Genomic DNA, 14,434 nt, shown 5'->3' with positions numbered 1-14,434 from the left:
TTTGCAATTTAAATGAAACAAAAAATTAATATAGGTTAATCATATGCCTTTATACTCGATGCAAGGCAACCAAGCGTTTTTTATGCCAATACCAGAGATAATCTAAAAATAAGAGCAACAACACTTGGTTCATCTGTATTGCTTAGGAGAATTTACTTGCTCCAAGTACAACACCATCTACGAGCCAATTCTTTCGTTAAAATAGATCAATGTTATAGCTGCGTTTTTCATATAAAATAGTGCTTAAGCAGTCAAAATGCTATGTGGTTGTTGTTATGCAGTTAAGCGTCTTACATTATATATGAAACGCACAAACGTCAAATAAATATCTTATCATAAGTAATGTATCATAATAACAAATGAGTGAAGTTACATTTTATATGTAAAACGCCTGGTCGCACAGCAAATACATAGCGTTTTGCCAGTTTTTAGTACCATTATATATGAAACAAGCAGCGTAAAATAGCCTTTGTTCGTTGTATCATAGCCTATTTTTTTTTTATTATTTTCCGCTATAATCAATACACACATATGTTAGGGCTCTATCAAATTACCCGATATCTGTAAATAACGATACAAAAAAATTCTTACTTGATACAGAGGTTTTTTATCTGGTTCTTTTACTAGATTTTGCTGCCGTTTTCTTTTTTATGTCTTGGTTTATATTATTTTAATTCCTGCATATGCTGATTAGTATAATTTACAATTTCAATTTGCACTTTGGTTTATTAGCGTACAGTTTTCTATATTTTTTGTCTAATTTAAGTATCTAATATGAGTCAATTATAGTGCAATTCGTAACGGTTGTGGAATCATATATCGTTAATTTATATTAGATTATATATTATATTATCAAATCTCCTAAATTATGATTTCCGCAATTGAATAATATAACACTATAAAAAAATTAAATAATTGGATGTTTTTAGTCTGATCAATTTTGTTTTGCAAGTAAACAACATTCAATCTAATAATTCAGAAATTGAATGGTAATTTGTTTTTGCAGAACTTTGTAATAGTTCATTTTCAATAATAATTCTAACTTTATAAAAAATAAGCAATACCTGGTACTTTATTTGCAATACAACTCTTGCATCTTTTGTCTCTTTATTATTCACTTAGTTTCCAATTGTAAGATACATTTTCTAGATATCTAGACTACAACTAGATTTTTTTTTTCAAACAACTTAAAAACTTTTAGTTTCATTTTGCATTTAATCCATCAAGAATCATATCAAAAATTTAACTATGACTATAGCTTAAATTTTATCATGGTAATAAATTATCTTTTTAAGTAACTATTTCCTTAGTTGGAGCAGGATCTGTTAATAATGAGCGTAGCAAACTTTTTATGGTTCTTAATGGATTGGGCCCAATTTTTTCGCTAGATATTTTGCTGACTTTACTTTTATTTGCACTCTTGCTTTGTCTATTAATATATATGAATTCTATTATACTTTATATAAAAACGTATATTTTTCGTATAATTATTAGACCAACTCAAAGTGTTCCCATGAGCTGACAAACATATATTTCAAAAGTTATACCAAAATATGAAATCCTGATGTAATAAGTACAATTATCACGAAATCGTGTAATTAAGATCAAGTTTCATATTGCAAGTTGGCAAATGACTAGCACAGTAGTAGAGTAGCGCTACAACCTTAACGATAGGTGATTTTCTCGCTCGACGTTCATCAGCGGATGCTAATCGTACTTTTCCAACTGTTTTCTCTAGTTGTGCGTTTTCCGACATCTTGCTACCCCCGCGGCTCAGTCGTTAGCGATCTCACACATAAGTGTAGGGGAGACTGGGATAACAGACACATTTCCTAACCTACAACTCCTTTGTAAAAAGAATAAAAATGTGTAATGAATGCTTTAATTTTAAAATAAACTTGAGCACTTTTTGTTACCGTTACTTCTTACAATCAGCGGATCATCCATTAAGTTTTAATTCTATATTCAATATGCAATGCGTTTAGAAATAACTCACATTTACAATATGGCAGTGCAAGTTCAGGTGCAATAACTGATTTTTAATATATATCTTTGGCAAATTTCTTTTTTCTCCTCTAATATAAAAAAAAAAAAATAACAACTTTGATAAAATGACATGGCAGTTAATTATATTGGTAATTATAAGTAAACTATAAATAAATTTACCAATTTATTTATTCACAAATTATTATGTTCATAAACTCTATTATCATAAATATATCTTTAAAGTGTCAATTAATTACATTTGGTATTTAATTATACCATTTGACCTATTGACTAATTAGCATTGGCATAAATATAATTATCGAAAAAATATCTTTCAAGTATTTAAAAGAATTTCTGATATTTAGAAACGGAAGACTAATCTGTACATAAGACATCTGTAATTGTTCTCTATAATTTATTTACGAAATTAAATTTTTGATATCAAAACTTTGGACAAAATTTTTATATTCTTCTTATATTCTATTTATATAATACATTGATGTAAATTATATTACAATGATTCTCACTTTTTCGTGAAAATATACGATTAGGAATGATATTTGGATACCTTTTAATTATATTTTAAATTTAATTCTTATGATTGGTAATCTTTTTGAATTGCAACTATGGTTTCTCCACATTGTAATAGTATACAAACAAATAAATTATTTAATTTACTCTTATTTTTAATGCAACTTTTAGTTCAAAAATTAGCTTTATAATCTTATTCCATATTTATTTATATTTTTGCCAATATATTTTTACAGTAAACTTTTATATCTGGAGTCATCTTTTATATCTGGAGAGTTTATAGATAACCAAGTCTCCCCTAAGACACGTAACATTTGCAAACATCGCAAATAGACGTTAATTAATATTATCATTAAAATAACGGCATTACTGTGGTACTTTAGATTAAAACATATGAAATATTTAATAACTGAAACTGCATAATTTTATATAAGAAGACCTGAAATCGTATGACAACTGTTGGCATCAGCAAAATCATTGACTGTGTTTAATTCCGTAATACCCAAATATAGTATTCAAAAAATTGTAAAATTAATTAAGGAATACATTAATTTTTTTTGCATTTATTAGATATGCTTCTCGTTCATAAGTTGAAGTTTGTTGCGGCTGTTATTATTTTTATATTCTCTATTCTGTATTTGTGAATCTTTAAAGATTTTATTTCAATTCAATATACTATTTTTACCAATTATGTACAAATTTACATGACATTAAAATTTTGAGTAACTTATTTATTGTGCAGTTAAAATTCAGTATGGTATCCACATTCTCTTAAAATGAAAATAAAAATGTGTATGTTTAAAAATAGTTTATTCGGGTACTTTGGCGTAAAATAACAACCGAAAGCCCATAAAAATTACTATCAACCACCCTTAGGGTAAGTTATAGTAATCACAAAAAAATCCGAACCCAAAAGAATTATGAACTTGGCATATTTTAGAAAAAATGATGTTTATGTGTATGTTTGGATACAAATTTTTGTCGACGATTTCTGGAACACAGATAATTTTATAAAGATTTTAATAATTAGTAAAAATTTTGTTTACTTATTAACTTCCCGTAGGGTAAGTTATTGTAATCGTCCAAAAATCTAAATTGAAAATTTTTACAATTTCTCGACTTTTTGAAGGTTTCTGAACATTTTGGCATATCTCAGCAAAATGGATGTGTGTGTGTGTTTTGTGTGTCCGCATTTTTTCGTTCACGTTTTCGGGCGCACGGATCAACCGATGTGAATGGTTAAAAAAACATTCGATTCCTATTGATAGGGAGATGTGCTGATTAGTTGTTGGCAAAGGCAGGTTCAGCTATTTTGGAGATAAAGAGCAAAGAGTGCAGAAAATAGAAATCGAGTTTTTGAGAGAACGGAGCATCCGATTTGAATGATCTAAAAAACACTCAACTAGCAATGATTGGGAGAAATGGTTATTAGTTTTTGGCAAAGACAGGCCCAGCCATTTTGAAGATACAGAGTTAAATATACCAAAAAGGCAGTTTTTGAGAGAAATAAGCATCCGAATTGAATGATTTAAAAAACTTTCTGCTTGTGTTGACAAAACGCTTTTGGAAAACAAAATTTTGTTATATATATTTTTTTTTGTATATTGAAAATAATTCAGATTTCAATTTTAATTCCGGCTGAAGTTTTGAAGCTCACTCATATACTTTATATAAATAACTTTAACTTTGTAATTTAGTTTATATAATTTTTATAAATAAATATTAGACAAACGTTACAGTATTTATAATATTCTATTTAAAAACATTTTATATTTCAGTAGTTTATTTTATAATTTTATAGAGAATAGGTAAACATTCAATTTTAAAAAAAAATCAAAATTAACAAAAATCTATTATTTTTTCAAAAAAAATTTAAAGCCTTTTTCAAAATTTTAATTTTTGGCACGGAAAGTTCAAGCAATTAGCCTTAAAGCACATGACATCGTGCCACCACTAGTTTCAAATTCGAGTTGAACTTAGGTCATCAGTCATTACCAAGAAACATTTATTACCATTTTTCTCACCTCGGTTATCACCAGCTCCTGTCACCATCGTCTTCTCCTGTCGCATCGTCCATGATTTACAATACGTTAGATTCGCTCGCAACTCGTTTGAGGTATGACAGAGTTCCATCATATAACGATTATCGGCGCGTGTTGGGTTTCTTCGGGACAAATGCGTTTAGTTGTACGAATGGTTGTTCTTTGTACGACCTCGGAGTGTCTCGCGGCAGCAGCTCACCAGAGGTTCGGGGCGCGCTTCGAGGTCCCCATGCGGCCCTAAACATCTTCGGCTGGTAACTGCTTCTGCTTCGAAGTCTAATGAGCATCCCATTATAAGTTTGTATTCCGTGAATTAGCGCAGGAAAGATGGAAGACCTTCCCGGAAACATCGGTGATGGAAACTTGATTCTATACTCTTGCGTTGTAAACTGGAAAGATATTTTGTCGTAATGGGGAAATTATCTGCGATAATAGTTATATAGTTAAAAGGGAATAATCAAAGAAAGTTAAAAAAAAAAAAAATAGTATATATATATATATATATATTGTGTGTGTAGGGTAAAGCGGGCACAAAGGTCCAATTTGATTTTGAGTAATTATATTACAAAATCAAAGCAAAAACTAGTTGGTATTGGTTGGTATTGCCTTGAGTCAAGTTACATGAACTTCCCGATATGTGTGAATAATCGACTTAATCAATAAGATATAAATTAATTCATGAGTGATTGAAAGCATTCCGAGTGGATTTATTACACATAGTTGAACACGAACAATCACGTTAACTCGGAGTATTTTCTAAAAGCAAATTTTCAAAAATCAACAATTTTTGTATTTGAACCAGTTCCGTGGGACTTTAATGATTTAGTACGTTCATTAATATCAAGTACTCTATTGTTGTACCAAGTAAATCGCCTAATTTTAATTTTAACAAACGTCAAAAAATCTACTCATTTTCTCAAACTTTGATGAATTTTTAAAATTAAACTACTTGTCGTAAGACCGTAATATTTTAGTAAGTTCTATAAAATCATGATATATATCGCCAAAAAAAAGTTCCATACAAATCGGCTTAAATTTCTTTTTCAGCAGATAATTACAAGAAAACGGCTCGGTAAATTTTCACCTAAAACTAATCAGTATCATTTCCAACTAATATCTTTCGAACAGTTTTTGATTTTTCAAAATCGGTTCGATAGTATGGACTTAAATGTGGACGAAAAGTTCAACACTTTTTTCCAAATTACAAAGAAACGACTTAGCAGATCACCGCACAAAACTGACAAACGATAGTCCCCATTGAGATACATCAAATGACTTTTAAATTTTTGAAATTGGTTCAGGCGTTTTTGAGAAAACGTCGATGAGAAGTCTAATTTTGACAAATGCCACAAAACGATATTAATTTTTGCAAACTTTGAAGAATTTTTAAAATTAAACGACTTGTCGTAGGACCGTAATATTTTAGTATGATCTATAAGACTATGGTATCTACCGTCAAAAAAAAAGTCATAAAAATCGTCAAAAAAAAAATTTTAAACACTTTATTGCAAGAAAAAGGCCCGACCGATCTAAAACTAATCAGCACGATTCCCAAACAATATCTTTCGAACAGTTTCTGAATTTTCAAAATCGATTGAAAATTGCGGGCTAAAAAGTGGATGAATTAAAAAATAATAAAATTTAATGCTTAAAATTAATATATCATAGAAACCGTATAATTCAACCTAATTATTTTGTCGTTTTCGATTTAGATTTTCATGATACTGCTTTTTTTATTGTTTTGAACAGGATTCAGAACTTAAGAGTCCTATAAGTTGGGTTAATTTGACTTAATATTTCGTCGATTTTCTAGGTGGCGACTCAGATAGTTGTGTCATCTCTTTGTGATAAATTTTATTATTACGATTGGTATCAGTAATAAGGCCAAAATTTTATCTTTTATGATTTTATAAAATATTACAGTAATATTATATTTTCAGCAGATTCTTAAAATTTTATGATTAAATTATAAATGTCTAATCGAGTTGCAGTGTATGTTTTAGCATTAGCGTACTGGCGATATGCTCGATTTGCCAAAAGTATGTTTGTGTGTGCGCAAATTATTTCTTCAATGAAAATACATTGGGCTTCATCCCAGGGCCTAATCAGCAGATGAAAACATTCGACATGACTAATTTTCCTTCCGGAATTTTTCACGAGCTATTACATTCAGTAACTATGCATCACGCGTAGCCTCATTAGAATTCAGAAAGAGAAAACGGCATTTATTTTCATGTTATTTTAGTCCTCGATCAAAGTTATATAATCCCGCTTAAGCGAAGGACACAGGAGATCGAATGTGCATATTGTTTGAATAAAACAATACAAATTATAATTCTGAACCAGTTTTGGTGATATTTATTCTAGACATTACTTGTAATTTTGCAAATAGTTTTAACAAAACTAACACTAAAATATTTAAATTATAACCAACTGAACTAACTGATTAATATATCTTCATCAAAGTTTATGAAGTCTAGGAAATGAACTATTTGTTAATTTGAAAAAATGATATACATGTCCGTACATCTTGGAACAATTATTATGTTTTTAAATAGTTGTATAATCTAAAAAGATTAGCCTTTAAATTATTTAGTTGATTTTTTAATAATTTATTGCGGTTGAAGAGTGTGGTTTATTTATATAAAACATCAAAATTTCCAACTATTGACGAAACTCTCAATTACAGAGGCTTGAGAATTGAGAACATCGCCCAAAACTAATCAATGCAAATCAGTATTGACGAGAATAATTTCTGTTGCATAGTCACATATTTTAAATTTTGTGCCAAGTGAGTTACATACACATAAAAGTGAAGTAACAAGTTAATGTATCAAATCTTTCGACAAAAACATTGATAAAACATTACTTAACTTTTACTGATACTTCACTATGGGGCCGATGCTGCCTTAAAATAGACCAATGTTATGGCAAGGCTATTTTAGGCAGCGTTTTTCATATGAAATATTACTAAAAACTATCAAAATGCTATGTGGTTGCTGTGCAGTCAGGCAAAAAATTTAGAAAAACTAACTTAGAAAACAAACGTCAAAAATAATTTTATCTTAAGTGCTAATTTGTTACGTTTGTTACGTTTATAATACATGCGAGAAGTTATATTTTATGTGTGAAACGCCTGATCGCACTGCAAATACATAGCATCTTTACAATTTTTATATGAAAAACGCAGTTTAACGTAGCCTTGCCATAACAATGCTCAATTTTACGGCAGAATCGGTTCCTAGTAGTAATCTCTACTCATTATTTATATCTATACAGTATACAGTTATGATTTTGGAAAACTTTTGTCCAAGAAACTTCTCTTGACCAGTATGATATTTCATTCTTCGTTTAGGTTGTATCTTGAGAAAGCAATCAGTTGTGCTGTGCATCGAACTAATGTCTAAATCATTATAGACCGAGAAGCAATTAGAAGTCTAAATTATTTGATGAAACATTATGTATACTCATATAAAAGTTTCTCGTTCGATTACTCAGTACAATTGTTAGGTTATATTTTAATCTTTGTAGCTGTGGACTGAATAAAACACTGATTCTATTGGTATAAATTTTGTATTTGTTGCTAGTTTTTTACAGTAACTGATTTGTTACTAAGTTGTACTTGATAGAAGATTGTATATATTTATTATTTATTTATTACTTATGTAATCACGCAAACTTTACTTTTGGAAGTCAACAGAATACGTTCGATCCAATTCTTCAATGCTCCTTCTACAGGATAGCTACCTTTTGGTACAAAGGCTAAATGCCATGTAGATAGCTGTTTTTGTACTAGTACTTAACAATATTCAAATTGAATTTAAGTAAAATATTTTCAAGGAAGCTTTACAGTGAACCTAACAGTCCAGATTCAAATACGATTTAAAAAAATGACCAAGAAACTTTTTTTTGTCAAGTGGACTGTATTGGTTAATTCTTATACATGTTGTTAAGCGGACTTTACTTTTAGAAGTAAACAATTCGTTTCATTAAAACACTCCGCTACCCTCTCTACCAGGGGTAGTAACCATTCCGTGTAAAGCACAATGCCATGAAGATTGTCACCTTCATGACCAATATCATAGAACGAAGATACGTCCGATCATATTTGATAAAACATTATTTAACTCGCACCAGTACTTAACAATGTCTAAATTGTGTTTAAGTGACATATTTTCAAGAAAACTTTGTGAAAGTATTTGAAGTCTATATTCAAGTACGATTAGAAAACTGTTGTGCAAGAAATTTCTCTTGTTCGGTATGGTATTTCATTCTTCGTTTAGGTTTTATCTTGAGCAAGCAATCAGTTGTGCTGTGCATCGAACTAATGTCTAAATCATTACAGACCGAGAAGCGATTAAAAGTCTAAATTATTTCGAAATAGCATGCATGATTTGTGAGTATAACGCGTATATAATTATTATTTATTTATTACTTATGTTATCACGCGGACTTTACTTTTAGAAGTCAACAGAATAAGTTCGATCTAACTCCTCATTGCCTCTTCTACGGGGTAGCATCGCTGTCTTTATGGCCAATATAATATTGAATATAAGTCCGAACACATTACATAACTCGTAAAAAGTACTTTACAATACTCAAATTGTATTTAAGTGACATGTTTTCAAGAAAACTTGTAATAGTATTAGAAGTCTATTTCCAAATACGATTTAGAAAACTGTTGGGCAAGAAACTTCTCTTGTCCGGTATGGTATTTCATTCTTCGTTTATCTTGAGCAAGCAATCAGTTGTGCTGTGCATCGAACTAATGTCTAAATCATTACAGACCGAGAAGCAATTAAAAGTCTAAATTATTTCGAAATAGCATGCATGATTTGTGGGTATAACGCGTCCGTTTGATTTAACGTTGTGTGCCAGTACCAGCAACTAAAATCGCATCAACTCGGCAGCGGGGCATGCGTTCCGTAGAATTCAATCTGCCGGCTCAACATTGACAAATCGTAGCGCATTTCTCTTGTTTTTTTCCCTTCTCGCTCGGCTATCAGAAACTCTTGCGCGACTTTGAGCCATGGGTTATACATTTTTTTTGTATTTCCAGTTTAAACAAAACGAAATAAAAGAAAAAAGCATTCGATTTATTTTTTTATGTTAGTTTCACATGTAATTCGAAGTCGCTTTGAAATACATTCTCGCAAGTGGCTCGGATAAGTGTCTCTCTCGCTCCCGGCCGCAGTTGTTTGCATGCGTTTGTCGTTCGTATGATGGATGCTGAGACATTAGTAGTAACAATAGGCCGTGTCTAATCGATCATTTCGTTTAACAACGGGATTTGGAATCAAACACAGCTTTGGAATATATGCCTGTAATGGCTTGGCATCCATCTTACACGGTAGATTTGTGAATTTACATCTTTATTTGGCTTTTGACGTAGCATTATTAGAAAACCGTAGCAATACTTATCAATGCGCTTGATCATTGCCCTAGTTTGGTAGACAATGTAGAACAGAATTATAAAATATCATTGTTCTTATGAATCATCGCATTTTAGCACTATGGGCTTATTCATAAAATAGCTTAAGGGGCGTTCATTAATCGCGTGAGGTTTTTAGGGGGAGGGGGGGGGTGTGTGTGTGGACAAAAATGACAAAGTATCACATGGGGTTGAGAGGCGTATAGTAAAATATCACGTTATCTATTTTTTAACAGATTTAAAAAAAATCAAACATTTTCAAAAAAAATCAAAAATTTACAGTTTTATCATGTAACTAAAAATACATGTGATGTTTTTGTTGGGGAAGGGGAGGTAATTTTGTATATCATGTATCACCAAGGGGGAGAGAGGCCCAAAAATATTTAAAAACTTGCTCACGTGATTAATGGACGCCCCCTTACCATTACACTGCTACCTAAAAGTCAATAATTTTTCTTACAATTAAATACAATAGTTTTTAAACCAGTTAACTGCGTCGCTTTCATAGAACAGTATTCACGATTTTTTGTGTCGTTCGAATCGGGCTCATGACGACTATATTTGTCAATCACTGAGTAAGTTGTACAGCAAAAATATTGGATAAATATATAAGTTTGTTTTACAAATTCAAACATTTTATTACTATATTTTACCTCTTTGTTAAAGTAAGCATATATGTTATTTGTAAACTAAAAACGGATTAAATTCAATGAAAATTTATACATGCAAATGAAAGAAAGTAAGAATGGTTTTTAATGAAAAATAAAAATTGTAATGAAAATAAGTAGTAAAAATATTATTTAAATAGCTAAATCTTAATTCTTATTGATCAAGCATATTATTTCCACATTTCTGGCATGTATGCACTTTCCTTATTGTAAAATGCCACTTGCAACAACTTATTTTAGTCATAGCCTCAAAATATTAACTAAATTCTGAACTTCTTGACATTTAAGAATGTATTATATATTCTTCAATAATTTAAATAGCAAATGGTTACTGTTTTTTACGCATGACAAATATACTCGTCGATACACAATATTCTGCCATTTCCTCATGACGAGTACATTTGTCAATTACAGTTAACTGGCTAATAGTAGTTTGTGGTTATCACTTCTTCTGAAAATTAATTCATAGATAATAGAAGTATGAATAGACATAAGAACAAGATTTGTTTAATAAAAATTTCACAATATTACTGGGGATTACAAATAATATAATTAAATAAATTCATATGTTTGCAATTAATGCAATAGTAAAGAGATTAATTAGTTTATAGAACATTATCGTTTCTAAATATCTAAATCAATTTTAGTAATTTGAGCTCTGCATGACTTTTACTCATTTAAAGCATGTTGGTCATTCAAATGTTTTAAATCACGTTGAATGTAGCTGATTTTAGTTTTTAAATTTTTTTAAATTTAAATTTTACTTTAAGGTAGTTTTAAACCTAAGTAATAACTCATACGTAGTTTTCATGTAAACTTAGTCAGCATCATTCATATGGTCTTAATAATAAGTGACAATTATTTATATAATTATTATAAGCATATTTATTGTTATTTATTTTTATGTATGTACTCGAAACAATTTTAAAATATTATATATTAGAATTTTTGCCTCGCCATCTTTAGAATCTGTTCCTCAACTGCTATGCCCTAATAGTTAACAAATTATTTCACACATTTTTTCAAAGAGTGTAAAGATATTCTTTAAGTTATATATTTAGTTAAGATATAACTCATTTTAGAGCTTCGTTGGAATTAAGGTTTGCGTGTTTTCTCAGGTGACATTCATATCAACGCTTCATCAGCTACTTGGTTTCCGCTCGGCATCTACGGACTCCTGAAAAAGCATTCGATTTCCGAAAGAAGTTTGCAATGAATTAGGAAACGTTATGATATTATTCTTATTTTACATCCAATATATTTCAGTGTTACTCATTGCATTATTTGTATATTGTTATTATGCTTCACTGCACTACTTCACAATATAGCATCGTAACGATCAGCATTAATATTCGTCTGCGTTCCATGTACGCGACACCTGATCTCACATTTACGGTATTCACGAAAACCTCAAAGTGTTTTATTTTCATCACTTTTACGTTTTTGATCACTAACAAGAAACGAAAATAAAAAGGTACATATGTCGGAAACTATATTCTTTGTTTACTTATGCGTTTGCTTACTCCACTACTCGAGTTTAGTGGATTTCAATATTATGGCAGTTGCTGAAAAATATCTGATGCATGGCATAATCGCTTTGATAATCCATAATATGTATGTTCTTTTTTCTCGATATGTCAAAACTCGCAATTGAAGCTTTATTTATCATATAAAGCATGGGTGATTTGGAAAGACTCATTACTAACTGTTTGGTTATGCTATTACTATACATTACTTACAAACTAGTTCTCACTAAGTTTGAAAAAGAGAACTTACACAAATTACAGAATAACGAATGCCGAATGAAAATGTTCATTTGTCAAGTTGTGACTCTACAATGATTCATGTGGAAATCTTAAAATTTTATTTAATATTTATACTCATACTTACAAAACAAATATGGTTGAAGTTGTGGACAACTACATAGACTGGCTTTATTTTCTTAATATACTGCTCGTTTTCGCTTTGAATATTTGGCAATTAATATATCTAAGTAATTGCATCGTGAGATTGGTCTTCAAAATCATTCCAATTCGTGTTCTTACAAGAATCTTTGCTCGGATCTTTGCTAGAGTTCGAGACTACGCGTACTACATTCTGCGCTATATTATTTAACCTGTCGAAGGTAAATATTGCTCGATTATTAATGATAAAACTAAAAGCATTTTTTATTTCGAGTTTTTGGTTGATGATGGTAAATAAAGCAAAATAAGTATTTGAATAAATAAAACTTACCACACTATTTTGAATGATTATTTGACACTATTTTTTGGGTAAAGTGCAATATTAATTACGTGAGGTGCTTTTAAGAATCATCATTTGTATTGGTAAGATTTGATAAAATTTGTTTTTTTTAATAAAGTTTTGACGATTTATATTTATTTGATAACTCAAAAAATTGAGTACTTTGTTTTTAAAATGATTATTCAACATTTTTTATTTGGTTTTAAGCTTATTTTCAACAGTTCGGCTTTTTTTAAAAAATGGACGTATTTTATTTTTTTAATAACTTTAAAATTAATAAGTATATAGTAGTAGTACCTATTAATAATGTAGTATTATAATTATTATATATATAATAATAATAAGTATCTTGAAATGCAGATTTAAGTAACTTTCAGAGATTTTAAATATGACGAACCGTTTTGAGTTTATTATACTAATTGAAGCTTTTCACTGCTTTTGAAATTTTGAAATATTTAAATAATAATCTAATTTTCGATTTTGTAAAATTTGATTTCATACACATTCAATTAAAATTAATGAATATTTTGTATTATTTTTAATAAAGTAGTATAATTATTATATATAAAAATAGTAAGTATTTTCAAAGTGAACTGCAGATTCAAATAACTTCCATAATTTTAAAAATGTCCAATTGTTTTCAATTTTCTTTTACTAATTGAAGATTTTAAAATGCTTTTAAATATTTAATTATTATTCTAAATTATCGATTTTGTAAACTGTAATTGCATGCATCTCCGCTTTGTCATTTCCTATTTTAATATAGGTCTCCAAATTTTAACATTAATCTACTATATAATTATATTACTATATACATAAGAATAGTTCACATAGAGTAGGGCGGGCACAAAAGTCCAGTTTTACTTTCAGTAATTTTATTGTCTAAATTAAATTAACTTCATGACAGCACATAATATTTATCAAGCTAACAACTATCGAACTATGTTCAGTAAAATACCCAGTTAACTCCTAACTATAAAATATGACTTTTTTCTATTTTTCTAAATTGTTTATTTGTCCTTTTTTACTTCATGAGCAGGGTAAGAAGAGAAAAAGGTTTTTATTAAGGAATTTGGCAAAATATTAGCTACATTATTTAAGCAATGTGAAATACAAGTTATATAGAAACTTTTTTTGCAAAGACATTATCGTACATAACCTTGATCTGGTATTGCGAAAGAAATATTCATCAGCAGAGAACTATTAATTTATCTCTTGTAAAATTGCTTTTTCTTAACTTAATTTACTTTTTTATTTACTATTTTATCATTTTTTACACTTTTGCCTGTGTACACCCTTGGTTAATTTGGTCTTTATCCCACATCTTAAAAATACCATTACATCTTACAAATCAATTGAATAACGTATAACTAAAATTTATATTCAGATATCATAAAGTATAAATAAAGAACTCAAACACAAATACTTTTGGTATAAATATGATACATTTCCGTTTATAGCGTCATGTAAAAATTACGGTAGTGGCTGGTTACACATTTTTTGCCTTCTACTTGAAAATAGTACCATTGAAA

This window comes from Ctenocephalides felis, unplaced genomic scaffold, assembly GCF_003426905.1.
Source record: "Ctenocephalides felis isolate EL2017-DRISC unplaced genomic scaffold, ASM342690v1 CF-g0.4_SCAFFOLD_01886, whole genome shotgun sequence".
Classification (NCBI taxonomy): Eukaryota; Metazoa; Arthropoda; class Insecta; order Siphonaptera; family Pulicidae; genus Ctenocephalides; species Ctenocephalides felis.
Note: the sequence above shows the minus strand (reverse complement) of the source record.